This window comes from Bufo gargarizans, chromosome 2 (assembly GCF_014858855.1).
Source record: "Bufo gargarizans isolate SCDJY-AF-19 chromosome 2, ASM1485885v1, whole genome shotgun sequence".
Lineage (NCBI taxonomy): Eukaryota > Metazoa > Chordata > Amphibia > Anura > Bufonidae > Bufo > Bufo gargarizans.
Window position 1 is genome coordinate 162,776,480 of NC_058081.1, and position 14,897 is coordinate 162,791,376.

Genomic DNA, 14,897 nt, shown 5'->3' on the forward strand with positions numbered 1-14,897 from the left:
TCGGGCTCAAAATGGATGGGAGGTGGTGGGGGGGGGGGGGGGGGGGGCGAATACAAACCCCATCCATAAGTGGGTGTTCCCAGGCGGGGCATGGCAGCCCTAGAAGCCCTGATTTTTACCAACTAAAGTGTTGGTAAGTATGTACTACATCTATTACACATCTACAGCTGTCTAAAGAGAGATTGTGATTTTTCCGTCAGACTATACGGCGCACTGGTTCATATCCGGTGTAAAGCTTAAGTTAAACTGTGGTGTGGATTTTAAATTAATGCCAATTTATGCAGCAGATTTCCACTGCAGATTCCACCCTTTGCAAAACCATAATAAATCTGCATGTAAGACCGCATTCACACAGTCAGTGTTTGGTCAGTGATTTCCATCAAAGATCCATCAATCAGTCAACACTAGGAGTGGATCAAAAACACAGAACAGGGGCAAATCTTTCCATTACACCGTATCATTGTGTAGTCTCCACTCCTAGTTTTGGCTCACAATCACTGATGAAAATCACTGATCAAACACTGACTATGTGAAAGTGGCCTAACAGTGGACTTCTGTAGAAGCATAGCAAGGTCCGCAGAAGAAATTCTGCTGCAGAAAATCCACCCCATGTGGCCACACTCTAGGCCTAGTTCACACTTCAGTGTTTGGTCAGTGATTTCCATCAGTGATTTGTGAGCCAAAACCAGGTGCAGCTCTAAACATAGAACAGGAGCAGATCTTTCCCTTCTACCTAATGTCTATGGAGGCTCCACTTCTGGTTTTGGCTCACAAATCACTGATGGAAATCACTGACCAAACACTGAAGTGTGAACGAGGCCTTAGGCCTCTTTCACACGACAGTATGTCCATTTCAGTGTTTTGCGGTCCGTTTTTCACGGATCCGTTGTTCCGTTTTTTGCTTCCGTTGTGGTTCCGTTTCCGTTCCGTTGTTCCGTTCCGTTTTTCCGTATGGCAAATACAGTATACAGTAATTTCATATAAAAAATTGGGCTGGGCATAACATTTTCAATAGATGGTTCCGCAAAAAACGGAACGGATACGGAAGACATACGGATGCATTTCCGTATGCATTCCGTTTTTTTGCGGACCCATAGACTTTAATGGAGTCACGGAACGTGATTTGCGGCCAAATATAGGACATGTTCTATCTTTCAACGGAACGGAAAAACGGAAATACGGAAACGGAATGCATACGGAACACATTCCGTTTTTTTTGCGGAACCATTGAAATGAATGGTTCCGTATACGGACCGTATACGGACCGCAAAAAACGGCCCGCAAAACGGAAAAAAAAAACGGTCGTGTGAAAGAGGCCTTAGGCTGAGTTCACACGAGCGTGACAGATTAGGTCCGGATGCGTTCAGGGTGCGTTCAGTTAAACTCGCACCAATTTGCAAGCAAGTTCAGTCATTTTCGTCTGCGATTGCGTTTAGTTGTTCAGTTTTTTCCGCGCAGGTGCAATGCGTTTTGATGCATTTTTCACGCGCGTGATAAAAAACTGAAGGTTTACAAACAACATCTCCTAGCAACCATCAGTGAAAAACGCATTGCACCCGCACTTGCTTGCAGATGCAATGCGTTATTCACGCAGCCCCATTCACTTCTATGGGGCCAGGGCTGCGTGAAAAACGCAGAATATAGAGCATGCTGCGATTTTAAAGCATTGCAGAAGTGATGCATGAAAAAAACCGCTCATGTACACAGACCCATTGAAATGAATGGGTCAGGATTCAGTGCGGGTGCAATGCGTGAGTTGAACGCATTGCACCCGCACTGAATACGGACCTATTCATTTCTATGGGGCTGTGCACATGAGCGGTGATTTTCACTCATCACTTGTAGGTTGCGTGAAAATCGCAGCAAGCTCTATTTTGTGCGTTTTTTACGCACCGCAGGCCCCATAGAAGTGAATGGCGCTGCGTGAAAATCGCAAGCATCCGCAAGCAAGTGCGAATGCGGTGTGATTTTCACGCACGGTTGCTAGGAGACGATTGGATGGGGACCCGATCATTATTATTTTCCCTTATAACTTGGTTATAGGGGAAAATAATAGCATTCTGAATACAGAATGCTAAGTAAAATAGGGCTGGAGGGGTTAAAAATAATAATAATAATAATTTAACGTCATCAAAGGTCCTATTCCTCACAGATGAAGACAGAAGAGATGCCGGCTCTGCGAACAAGTGGATTAAGGTGAGTTAAATTATTTTTAAATTTTAAAACCTGATTCCCTGAGCCTATTCTGAGCCATTTTTCTTTAAAAACAGCCTTGTTAGAGATGACCCTCTTGTCTTCTCCAAAGGACCTGGAAGCTTTTGAAGTCTATGAGGAAATTAGGACAATCACAATGATCTCATTGTCATATTCCCTTTCCATTTCAAAACTAAGGTCTCATCATTATAAATAATAGCCTAATAATCACATTCATGTAAGACTGTATAAAACGACACATCTTTCCATGAAAATCTTTTATAATGTAAGTTCTCAATCTAAAAGAGACAAGGTATCTACTGTTGGTGCCTTCCTCTGTACAAATATAGAATCAGGGTCCATTCAGACGTCCGCACGTATTTTATTGTCTGCAAATTGAAGATCCGCAAAACACTGATACCGGCCGTGTGCGTCCAGCATTTTGCGGCCCGCACATGGCCGGCCCTGTGATAGAAATGCCTATTCTTGGCCACGATTGCCGGCAAGAATAAGACATGCTCTATCTTTTTTGCGGAACGGATGCGGACCCTGAACTACGGATGTCTGAATGGACCCTAAATTAGTCTATGTTCACGTTTGTGTTGTTTCTTCCGTTTTCTGTGCCATTCTAGGAACAGAAACACAAAAAAAGAACAGCAGTCGTCATATGACGTAAACCAACAGAAATAAGGTGACTGTACGGCGGTAACTCTGGCACCACTGTGTAGTGAACGGAGCTGGTTACTGCAGCGTTAATCCCATTTATTTCAACTGGAGCAGGAAGTCGGCGCCGGAGCTACCGCAGAACAGCCGATCGGATAGGCCATACATATAAAAGTACCGGATTATTATTATTTTTTATCAGTTGATTATATAGTCAAGTCATGAAATGTAAAACCAGACATTTATACAATCCATCTTCATTATGTTCTTTTCACTTATTTTTAAAGTTTTTAGTGGAAAATTACAAGAAAATCAAACAAAATGTATGTATTTATGCAGATTTAGATAATGATTAGATAAAACTGATATGTACCAGTAACAACTGGTTTGTGAGGGGTCTACATGTACAGTACTATGTTCAACAGCAGTGGTCTCCAACTTCTAGCTCTCCATCTATTGCGAGACTACATCACCCATTGGGGCAGATTTATCAAAACTGGTGTAAAGTAGAACTGGCCTAGTTGCCCATAGCAACCAATCAGATTCCACCTTTCATTTTCCAAAGCAGCTCTGAAAAATGGACTCTGATTGGTTGCTATGGGCAACTAAGCCAGTTTAGCTTTAGACCAGTTTTGATAAATCTCCCCCATTATGTCCTGACAGCAGGCGGGACAGCAACAGGTTGGCGGCCCCTGTTTTCCAGGACGCTGCATACATTATGCTCATCAGACCTGAATGAGATGGCATCAACATTATGAGCTAAGGACATGCACGTCTAGCTTGCAAACAGGCATTTCCCTTTGTCATACAGCTTTACTTATATTGATTTCCTCCGAATCCACTGTCCAATTAATAGCAGCTGAAAGTTCATGCATATGATATGACCTTCCATTACCGCCCCAAACATATGTGTTTCCTGCAGGTATTGATTTACTGAGGATGTTCTGGAAATAAATCACTTACGGTATGTGCACCATTGAAGGCTATGAGCGGCCATGATAAAGTCTAAGTAGAACCTTCTGTTGGTTTTCAAAACCAGTTGCTCTATTAAAATAATCGCAACATTATTTATGCCGTATACATGGTGCAGGGAAAAATGGATAGCATAAAGATTTAGCCTGCTCAATACCTAATGAAAGTGAGACCCAAGTCAGGCTTATCCATCACGGTTCACCATTCCATTTTAGAAACAGGGGCACCATAGGAATCACGAAGGTAGGGTGAGCGCCAACAGCCAAAGCTAAAGGCAGAGGTGTAGCTATAGGGGGTGCAGAGATAGCAGTCGCTCTGGGCCCAGGAGCCTGAGGGTCCCAAAGACCCTGGTGACGTATAAGAAGACACCAGTATTATAGAAAGTGCATACTGGTCGTTACACCTCTTTCTGAAGGGAAGGGGTTAGGTGGAAAATTTGGCATGGGGGTGCTGCTTCTACTGCCCCTGGCCACACAGCGCTGAGGGAAGGGGGGCCCAAGCTGGACTCTTGCATCAGGGCCCATGAGCCTTTAGCTACGTCCCTGTCTAAAGGTGTAATCTATATACGGTATATAAAGAAGGACGTATATATGTATGTTCCGCAATCACTCAAAAACGCAACCATCGATTTCATTGAAACTTGGTATACACATCCCTTGCTACCTGGAAAGAAATCTTGTGGGGGTCGCAGCTCTCTAGGACTTACCGTTCCTGAGATATTCCCAAAAAATTACCTGCATTAGCCAATACAAGCCTGCAAGTCTTTCTCTTCATATCCCAACCGAAACACACTGTCACATGTCCCTTATAAGCCAATAGAAGCTCGCAGGCTCTTAGTCTCCACATAGACACAGTTTTACTCCAGGTTTCCATAACAATCAAGCCATTTTTCTTCACTGCTGTAGGTCAGCTTTAGGCTAGGGCGACACGAAGACATGTGTCGCACGACACATAGGGCACAACTACACTGCTAAATGTGTTGCGCGACATTGATGGGCACAACAATTTTCATAATGATAGTCTGAGATGTTGCACTGCGACATGTGACATCCTGTGACTGCGATGCGACAGTCACAGAAAAATCCATCTTGTTGCGCGACACATGTCGTCGTGTAGCCCTAGCATTAAAGAGGCAGGGCGCTGTGGAGGTCACTGCTAAAGGGGCGGCACTGTGGAGGTCACTGTTAAAGAGGCGGGCACTGTAGATGCTACTGTTAAGGGGGCAGGCCGCTGTGGAGGTCACTGGTAAAGTGGCAGACACTGTGGATGCTACTGTTAAGGGGGCAGGCCGCTGTGGAGGTCACTGCTAAAGGGGCGGCACTGTGGAGGTCACTGTTAAAGAGGCGTTCACTGTGGAGGTCACTGTTAAGGCAGCAGGGTATTGTGAGGTCACTGTTAAGGCAGCAGGGTATTGTGAGGTCACTGTTAAGGGGGCGGGCCCCTGAGGAGGTCACTGTCAAGGGAGTGGGGTGCTGTGGAGGTCACTGTTAAGGGGGCAGGCTGCTGTGAAGGTCAAAGTTAAGGGAATGGGCTGCTGTGAAGGTCCCGTTTTAAAGTGGCGGGGCACTATGGGGGGGCAGTGTTAAGGGGTGGGGGACTGTGGAGTTCACTGTTAAAGGGGCGGGGTGCTGTAGAGGTCACTGTTATGGGGGATACACACAAACAATAAGTGAAATAGATGAAATATACCTGTTCGAAGCCGGGTCCTTCTGCTAGTTCTACTCTAAAGAACATTGAGCAATGCTGCATTACTTTTGCCTTTTGTCTGCTGATTTATTTTTCTTGCTATATCCATCCATATGAACTGCTGCTTTTTAATACTTTTGGTTGCCCTATGGAAACAGTCAGTGGTTCTGTACTCCATTGTCAAAGATATGGAAGATCTTTTCATTTATATAGAAGGACTGTGACTTCTGAACAGATTTGTACAGCACATGGATGTGAGTGAAGAACATATCGGTTCCAGTAGTCTAGTGGAGATTGGTGGGGTACTTAACCATTCAACAAAGCTTTCACCACTGAGACCACATTAGGCTAAAGTTGACTAAACCAGTTAATTCCAACCAAAATGAAGGTTTAGGGGAAATTTACCAACAATCTCTTTGGCCAACTGAATACATACTCCTGGAAAGGAGGCATCTGTCTTTACGACTTTCACCCAATAGTCAGAGGAAGGTTCTTATTTTCTAAGATTTTCCATCCACAAACGTTCTCTAAAAGATTGTTCGTCCTTCGCCTACTGTCACTGATCATGTATGTCCATTCTGAACAGTAAGGCATTATTCACACATCAGCGTTTGATCAGTGATTTCCATCAGTGATTGTACGCCAACCCAGAAGCAGAGTCTCCATAGAGATAAGATATAATGGAAAGAATTGCTCCTGTTCTGTGTTTTTGACCTGAACCTGGCTTTGGCTCAGAATCGCTGACAGAAATCACTGATCAAACACTGACCAAACACTGTGTAAAAGCAGCCTAATGTCCAATGTAGACTAAACTGTGTATGGATGCACTGGCGAAACAATTGTATTATGTCTATGGTTGGCATTGTCTGCTCAGATCCCAGAACAGAACATTATCATGGATGACCACCTCCATTTACATATAATTTAGACTACATTCACATGACCGTGCCGTGTTTTGCGGTCCGTGAATTGCGGATCTGAAAAACACGGATATCGGCCGTGTGCGTTCTGCAATTTGCAGACTCGCACAGGGCCAGCGCTATATAGAAAATGCCTTTTCTTGTCCGCAGACAAGCATAGGACATGCTCTATAATTTTTGCGGGGCCATGGAACGGAACTATGGATGTGGACAGCCCTCTGTGTGCTGCACATATCTTTTGCGTCCCCATTGAAAAGAATGGGTCCGCAAAATTTCGGAACGGATGTGGACCCATCCATACGGTCAGGTGAATGAAGCCTTAGAGTACAATTTCCAGACCCATAAAATCCATCTAAACAGGAGTGAACAGTCCATATACCCTACAGGGAAATTTCCAGGCCAGGTACAGAATAATCCGATGCTCTCAGCATTAATTAACGTTAGGAGTATCAGGTCCTTATGCCCTCCTGAACTCAACTCTATCACTGTCCTCAGTAAGGTGATCAGCAGTATTTTATGCTGCACCATGGTATTTGGTTCTGCTGGCAGTATTTTGTCCTGCACTACGGTATCGCTGACCCTGCCTACGTCTGTTGTCTCTGCCTACTTGTGTTGTCTCTGCCTACGTCTGTTGTCTCTGCCTACTTGTGTTGTCTCTGCCTACTTGTGTTGTCTCTGCCTACTTGTGTTGTCTCTGCCTACTTGTGTTGTCTCTGCCTACGTCTGTTGTCTCTGCCTACTTGTGTTGTCTCTGCCTACTTCTCTTGTCTCTGCCTACTTCTCTTGTCTCTGCCTACTTCTGTTGCCACGCCTTCTGTCAATTTGGAGTTGCCTACAACTTGGGGCCAATTTATGGGTCTTTTCCAGGGCCACTTTTTTCCAGTTCACCCCGGCATATAAATATTAGCTGAGCCCTCTGTGTGTTCTACTTTATGCTTGATCTATGTTTTCTATTCCACTAATAATAGCATTTATTAGACTTGATCAGGATTATTATTCTACCTATCCTACTATGACCACAGATCAGTGTTACTCTAGATTGTTAGTAATCCTCCTTTATTTCAATCATAGCAGCATTACATAATACAGAGGGAGGGCATGACAAGCCAGGAGGAAATCCCCAAATCTGTCCTATAAATAACAGGTAGAGAGGAATCACTGGGTCCTGCTGCAGCGGCCACTCATCCTGCCGCATGGAGCTTACTTTCAGCACCACAACCTGTACAGAGTGTATGTATATATATATACACATACACACACACATATATATATACAGTATCAAGACAGCTATCACCTATTATTGTGCCATTGGTTTTCACTGCCTGCAGCAAACCAAGAGACAGACCTTTACACGACTAATCATCCCCTCCCTGCTTCCCTATAGTGTCTGCCGCTCACCAGTGCAGTGTGATGGAGAGCACTACACACACCCAGTTTCCATCACACCCAATACAGCGCTGCCACCTGCACCAGTGTGCCCCCATCCACTGCACCCATGCCCATGCTGCACACAGAAGGCTAATGCCTCTTTATCCAGACCCAAGCATGACTTCACAGCTATTATCACTATGCTGCAGCAAGCCCACCCAGCTGCCATCCTTATTACAGGTGCAGCACAGAAGGGAACACAATATTATTAACCATCTGTGCCCCAATGGCTGGTACCACCCTGTAAGACATGCACATGAACAGCACGACGGGTACAAAGAAGCATCGCTGATCTTACCCTGCAGTCTCCCTGTAATCCCTTGCAGTGAGTGATGTCCAGGGTACCGCTTCTATCCTCCGACCAATAGGTGGCGGCATTCCAGTATCGTATACAAAGCATTGATCGGGCAGCCGCCATCTTTACTTAGGTATAGGAAAGATTGGTTTATTCAGCTAGGCTGCTTTGCTTTATCACACGTTAGCGCGGATATCAGAGTGAGTTTAATAAGGAGCACTATTAGTAAAGAACGGCCTCTGTAGCCTAGGTTAAATTGAATCGCCGCCGTGTTGCCAGTAGTAAAGATGGCCGACACTGGGGGCTGAATGATGTCACCTCACAGGGATCGAGCAGTACGTCAGTTAACGTCAGCTCTTCTAGAGACGAGCATCATGGGAATCGTAGTTTTCAGATGGATTATGTCACACTGTGGTAGTAAGGGCGGATTTATGAGGAGATGATGTATTCATGGTTTTCTAGGAATTCCACGGTGACGTCACTGATTATGACCTAATAATAATGATGTTTCCCACAAATTCCATACTGAAATGAAAGAAAGTATGTATTAGATAAGTAAACTGCACCTACTTGCACTCCAGCTGGGTCTTAGTAAAACCCCTGGTACGCCGGTGGCAGGTTTTCAGTGCAAATTCCAATTGCAGACGCGCAGCAGTTTACAGCACAATCAGGGTGTGTTCACAAATTTTCTTTGCACATTTTCCAGGGGCAAATCCGCAGCATTGTACAGATTTTTAAGAAATCTCATCCACACGCTGCGCAAGAAAACCACAGCATTAACTGCCCTATGTGGTGATTTGATATCTGCAAGTTGTCAATTTATGATCTGCACAGTGGTGACCGTATGGCCGTGGTGCCTGTATTACGGATCGCAATACACAGGCACTGGCCGTGTGAACTTGAAGGGGTCTGCGATCCGCAAAGTATGGCAAAAGATAGGACATGTCCTATCCTTTGCGGAGCAGAGGCACGGATCGGAAACACTCAGAAGCGCTGCCATGGGCTTTCAGGTCCATTCAAGTCAGTGTCGCGATATACCGGATTCACACGGCCATTGCCGGTGCATTGTGGACCGCTATTTACGGTCCGCAACACGGGCACAGCGACCATGTTGTCGTGTGAATGAGCCTTAAGGCACAGGGAGTTTTTGCTGTGGATTTGTTGCATTTTTGAGCCATCAGCCTGTTTGTGGCTTTACTCCTCAGTTCTCAGCATTACTACAGCGCTGAAGTAGCACTGCAGCGACAAAGCTGATGGAGATGTCTGCTTCCAGCGCTGAAGCCGAATACCTGATTGGTGGGGTGCAGGGTGTCATGACTCCACTGATCAGCTAGTGATAGCCTATCCTGAGAATAAATAAAAGGTGGACAACCCCTTTAAGTCAGAAATCTGGTGCATTTAGCTTAGCAAATCTCCGCAAATGTGTTCTGAGTTTAAAGTGGTTTTATGACACCAGGGACCCCCGCTGATCACCTGTTTGAGAATGCATCGGCGCTACTGTGAGCCTTCTCTCAGTACTGTATAGCCCCTGTGCTTGGTATCACAGCTTAGCCCCATTCATTTCTATGAAGCTGAGCTGCGTCCAGTGAACGTGATATCACACGACCTAGGCAAAGCTGAGAGAAGGCCGCGGCACTACTGTGAGTGCCGATGCCTTCTCAAACAGCTGACCCCCACCGATCAGATACTGATAAGATCATATGATCAATAATATTCCCGTGGGCGGCCCGACGTCCACAGCATCATTATAATCTATGATGCTGTGTGCTCCCGTCCGCACGATCACTGCCGCTCCAGGACATATTGCCCGCTCACCGACCGTATATCTCGGAGGGCATACAGTAGTGTGCAAGAGGCCTTATCCAAAGGATAGGACATCAATATAAATGTCACAGAAAACCCCTTTAAAGGGTTTGACCAATTTATCTTCCAAATGTGAACTGAAAACGGCAATTCACTTACTAATGTAATGTTATTAGAACATATGTGCCAAGGTCTTGATTTGCAAAGTGCCTCCCCTTACATTGCTGTGGTGTCAACATGTGACCTCCACTGGATACACTGCACATGGTACTGTGGTTCACTCTTGCCGTGTGAAGTATTATTTAGGCCTCATGCACACAAACTTATTTTCTTTCCGTTCCGTCTTTTTTGCGGACCATATGCGGAACCATTCATTTGAATGGGTCCGGCAAAAAAAAAAAAGGAAGGTACTCAGTGTCCATTTCCATATGTCCGTATTTCTGTTCTGCAAAAAAATAGAACATGCCCTAGTATTGTCCGCATTACAGACAAGGATAGTACTGTTAGGGGCCAGCTGTTTCGTTTCTCAAAATACAGAATCCACACGAACGTCATCCGTATTTTTTGTGGATCCGTTTTTTTGCGGACCACAATATACATACGGTTGTGTGCATGAGGCCTTAATATAGGCGGCTGATGAATGGGTCTGGTCACATGCCCTGCCATCAGCGGTCATACAGTTAGATGAATGTTGATTTGGTATGGGCACCTTAAAGGGAACCTGTCACCGGGATTTTGTGTATAGAGCTGAGGTCATGGGTTTCTAGATGGCCGCTAGCACATCCGCAATACCCAGTCCCCATAGCTCTGTGTGCTTTTATTGTGTAAAAAAAAGCAATTTGATACATATGCAAATTAACTTGAGAGGAGTCCAGCGTAAAGGAGCCCAGCACCGCCCCGCATCCTCAGAATCTCCTCCTTGCCCCCCGACAACAGAAAGCTAGAGCGCCATAATCTCGTGATGTGAGAGCTAGCGCATGCGCAGTATCCTCATAGTGTTTCTTCCCTGTGCTGGCATCAGCTTCAGGGAAGGAACTGCGCATGTGCTAGCTCGCTCATCAGCCGTAATCTCGCGATATGCGAGCTAGCGCATGCGCAGTATCCTCATAGTGTTTCTTCCCTGTGCTGGCATCAGCTTCAGGGAAGGAACTGCGCATGTGCTAGCTCGCTCATCAGCCGTAATCTCGCGATATGCGAGCTAGCGCATGCGCAGTATCCTCATAGTGTTTCTTCCCTGTGCTGGCATCAGCTTCAGCGAAGGAACAGCGCATGTGCTAGCTCGCTCATCACGAGATTACGGCGCACTAGCTTTATGACGTCGGGGATCAAGCAGGAGATTCTGAAGATGCGGGGCGGTGCTGGGCTCTTTCACGCTGGACTCATAGTGCTTCCGTGGGGTTCCGAACCTTGCTTCCGCACCGCATCTCCGGATTAGCGGACACATTCAAGGACTGGTGACCCGTGTATTGCAGAACCGCCGTATGGGATCCGTAGCACAGGCATGGAGCCCTTACGTTCGTGGGCATGAGCCCTAACTCTGATAGGAACTTGTGTTTATTGTACAGTCCATGTAATGACGTCATACATGTTCTGAAGAGAAGAAAGCGTGTCCAGAAGCCTGGTCAGACAGCTCCTATGCAGTGTGGTTGGATCTAACAGAAGTGATGGCTGGCACTCCACTAAATGGTATCTTCGGTGCTCAGTGATGGAGATTGCCTCCAATAATACCATAAAATAATTCACGGCACTCGAAATCTTGAAATGAATGAAATAATTTTTATTGTATTGACATGCCACCGATAGACGTCAGTTACAAGGGCCAACGTTTCGGTCCTCCCGGACCTTGGTCACGGCCTATTAATTATAATAGCATACAATCAGTACAATGCAAAAATAATATGAAAAGATAATAATAAGAACTTTTAACAAAAAAGAGACTATACAAACATCTAGGGGCAAGTCTTACATGTGTCTATATATATATAGTAGAATACAATACTACTATGATAATCAAAGCTGCAAATGTACATCAAAAAATCAATAAATATACTGATAATGGGATAGTGGTCACAGAAATTAATCAATAAATAGTCTATTTCAAAAACATTGAGGAATATCAAAGTGGTGAAAGCAAGTACATGAAAACACAAGAATTTACATCAGAAATACTCCCAATAGAGATATAGTACGATTATGGGTATAATGAGTATAATGAGTATGATATTAGATGTAAGAGCTCCAAGGAACAGTCGCAATCTGAACATTTGTATATAAAGAAAAAGAGAAGGGCTGCAGACAGTTTGATCATTGAGTCTATATGGGTGTCAGTACAACAATAGTTTAACTTTCTGGATGAATCTAAATCAGTTAATGGTTTAAGATAGAGAAAGTACTGAACACACATAGAGAATAATGCATAAAATAAACTGCATACATTCATGTCACTTACATACCTTGAGACAAGCTGATTAGAGGAAGGTGGCGTTGCGCTAAGGGGCCTGCGCATGTCCGGTATTTATACTGAGTGTGGTCTCGCGATACTGGGAGAACGTCATAGAACCGGATGTCCGCATTCGCAAGTTGGATCTAACAGGCCTGAGACTTAGGCCTCATGCACACGACCGTTGTGTGCATCCGTGTCCGTTGTTCCGTTTTCCGTGATTTTCTGCGGACCCATTGACTTTCAATGGGCCCGTTGAAAACTCGGAAAATGCACCGTTGTTCATCCACGTCCATGATCCGTGTTTCCTGTCCGTCAAAAAAATATGACCTGTCCTATTTTTTGGACGGACAACGGTTCACGGACCCATTCAAGTCAATGGGTTTGTGAAAAAACACGGATACATACAAGATTGTCATCCGCTTTTGTGATCGGTGTCCGTAGGCTACTTTCATACAGACGGATCCGAAGATCCGTCTGCATAAAAGATTTTTTACAGCACCCGATCTCTTACAGGGGGCTGTGATCCGCACAATTAACCCCTCAGGTGCTGCACCAGAGGGGTTAATTGTGCGTATCATAGCCCCCTGTAAGAGATCAAGGGCTGCCAGGCAGCAGGGGGCAGACCCCCCTCCCTCCCCAGTTTTAAATTCATTGGTGGCCAGTGCAGCCCTCCCTCCCTCTACTGTATTAATTTCATTGGTGCCCAGTGCGGGCCCCCCCCCCCCCTCCCTCTACTGTATTAATTTCATTGGTGGCCAGTGCGGCCCCCTCCCTCCCTCTACTGTATTAATTTCATTTGAGGCCAGTGCGGCCTGTGATCTGTGCTTAAGCAATGCGCCGCACAGACCTGTCACTTACCAGTAGGAGGAGCTCCCGGCCGGTCACAAACAGCGCAGCAGGTAAATATAATGCTTCTAATATTTCTACGTAACCATGGCAGCCAGGACTGCAGTAGCGTCCTGGTTGCCATGGTTGCCGATCGGAGCCCCAGCGATTAAACTGGGTATCCGATGGAACTCTCCGCTGCCACCAATGATGAGCGGGGGAAAGGGGAGGCCGCACTGGCCACCAATGAAATTAATACAGTAGAGGGAGGGAGGGGGGGCCACACTTGCCACCAATGAAATTAATACAGTAGAGGGAGAGAGGGGGGCCGCACTGGCCACCAATGAAATTAATACAGTAGAGGGAGGGAGGGGGGCCGCACTGGACACCAATGAATTTAAAACTGGGGAGGGAGGGGGGTCTGCCCCCTGCTGCCTGGCAGCCCCTGATCTCTTACGGGGGCTATGATACGCTCAATTAACCCCTCAGGTGCGGCACCTGAGGGGTTAATTGTGCGGATCACAGCCCCCTGTAAGATATCGGGTGCTGCCAGGCAGCAGGGGGCAGTCATGTACACAGTTCTTAGTATATTCTAACTTGAAGCGTCCCCATCACCATGGGAACGCCTCTGTGTTAGAATATACTGTCGGATCTCAGTTTTCACGATGTAACTCAAATCCGATGGTATATTCTAACATAGAGGCGTTCCCATGGTGATGGGGACCCTTCAAGTTAAAATATACCATCGAATTGGAGAAAACTCTGATAGGGACTCCTGACTTTACATTGAAAGTCAATGGGGGACGGATCTGTTTGCAATTGCACCATATTGTGTCAACGTCAAACGGATCCGTCTCCATTGACTTGCATTGTAAGTCAGGACGGATCCGTTTGGTTCCGTACGGCCAGGCGGACACCAAAGCGACATTTTTCTCTGGTGATCCTCCAAAAATCACGGAAGACACACGGAAGAAAAAACGGACACGGATCACGGAACAACGGAATCCCGTTTTGCGGACAGTGAAAAAATACTGTCGTGTGCATGAGGCCTTACACAAGTAAATCTTTAGTTGGAGTTTCCCTTTAAGTAAACGTTTCTAATGAACGTGTTTTTCAAATTCTTCATGGTCACATTTTTGTTTTGCATGTTTTGAAATGTTGTCCAGGAATGGCTAAAATGTAATGTGTTCCAAATGTCTGCATTTCCTCTTCAGATTACAGGGGTTTGCCTCTAGGAGAACGGTTTCCAAGCAGCATCCAATGTCCATGTGAATTCTCATCGCTCACAGCTGAACTGTGGTTTCTCCGGCTAGGACCCCCCCACAGGAATTCCAGATGTTATTTCTTGTGTACCAGAACCAGAGACAGAACAATAAGGCCCCTTTCACACGGGCGAGTATTCCGTGCAGATGCGATGCGTGAGGTGAACGCATTGCACCCGCACTGAATCCGGACCCATTCATTTCTATAGGGCTGTTCACATAAGTGGTGATTTTCACGCATCACTTGTGCGTTGTGTGAAAATCGCAGCATGCTCTATTTTGTGTGTTTTATACGTAACCCAGGCCCCATAGAAATGAATGGGTCTGCGTGAAAATCACAAGCATCTGCAAGCAAGTGCGGATGCAGTGCGATTTTCACGCATGGTTGCTAGGAGATGATAGCGATG

General features: G+C 45.7%; 1 protein-coding gene and 1 long non-coding RNA gene across 2 annotated transcripts in view; one reads left to right on the plus strand and one right to left on the minus strand.

Annotated features, from left to right (window-relative positions):
* Positions 1 to 8,196, minus strand: part of LOC122929642 (tropomodulin-2-like) — a 104,601-nt gene extending 96,405 nt beyond the window's left edge. Inside the window, exon 1 of the mRNA XM_044283274.1 lies at positions 8,161 to 8,196. The gene's annotated coding sequence lies outside the window, so the exon portion shown is untranslated. The remainder of the gene's footprint in view (positions 1 to 8,160) is intronic.
* LOC122929643 overlaps positions 1 to 14,651 on the plus strand; it is a 53,492-nt gene extending 38,841 nt beyond the window's left edge. The window contains exon 3 of the long non-coding RNA XR_006387993.1: positions 14,443 to 14,651. This is a non-coding gene — a long non-coding RNA (uncharacterized LOC122929643). The remainder of the gene's footprint in view (positions 1 to 14,442) is intronic.
* Positions 14,652 to 14,897: the final 246 nt, after the last annotated feature.